This window comes from Nycticebus coucang, chromosome 12, assembly GCF_027406575.1.
Source record: "Nycticebus coucang isolate mNycCou1 chromosome 12, mNycCou1.pri, whole genome shotgun sequence".
Lineage (NCBI taxonomy): Eukaryota > Metazoa > Chordata > Mammalia > Primates > Lorisidae > Nycticebus > Nycticebus coucang.
The window spans coordinates 96,376,934-96,377,992 of record NC_069791.1 but is presented as its reverse complement, the minus strand read 5'-3'; positions in this window follow the sequence as shown (position 1 = coordinate 96,377,992).

Here is a 1,059-nt window from a genome sequence, read left to right as displayed (position 1 = left end):
CAGGTCCCCAGAAAAGAGGGCAGCTGGGTCAAGGTGTGCAGAGGGGAACTGAGGGGGTTGGGAATGGGGGGAGGGTAGCTATTGGGGAAGGGGAAGAGGAGAGGAAGGTGTGGAGGAAAGAGGGATGTTGGGCTTCTGGGAAGAGGAGGGGAAGGGGGTTTCTGGGAAAGTATTGGAGTCAAGTGAAGTCCTCCAAGGAGTGGGAGGAGGGATTAGCTATAGGTAGGGTGTGAGCAGTAAGGCAGTAAATCAGATTAAGGATCCACCAGGTGAGTAGGGCAGGATATTTGAGGGCCACAGAGCTCAGTGACCCTTTGAAAGTCCGTCCTATATGATTGCTGCTACAGCAACCAGATGCTTTATACTCCCTGCCCCCCTGATGAATCACAGTGGACATCTTGTGACCCTACCCTTTGTGAGGCACACCCTCGCCCGCCCCCGCCTCCCCCACAAGCTGGACCAGCTGCTCTCCTGAGGACAGGTCATTTCTGGGATGTTTGCTAACCTTTTGATTTTTCATTCTCCTCAACTCAGCTCTCCTGTTCTGGCTTCTGGGCCTTTCGTTCCTTTGGGAACTCCCAAGGGTTCCCATGGTCAGTCTTGGCTGCAAAACATAGAAAGTGAGTGGTGACAGCACCTCAGGATCCAGCACACAAGCACAGTGGGAGGTTACACGCTTCTCTCCCCATAGTCCATGTGATAATAAAAAAACCCCACTAAAATGTGAAGATTCTAAATCATATTTATGATCTAATATCTTTCTATGTCACAAGTGCTCAAGACACATTAATGTTAAGAATGTGTACACTTCTTACAAAAATTAAATCTACTTTTGGTACATAAAGCAAATCTCGGTATAGTTCAGAGGAATAATACCACATTGCATGTTCCTGATAATGTAATTGTGCTAGTAGTCAATAATAAAACTCTACCTAAAAATTCCCATAAGGTTGGAAATTCAGAAGTATTCTTTGCAGGGGTCCTCAAACTTTTTAAACAGTGGGCCAGTTCACTGTCCCTCAGACTATTGGAGGGCCGGACTATAGTTTAAATAAAAAA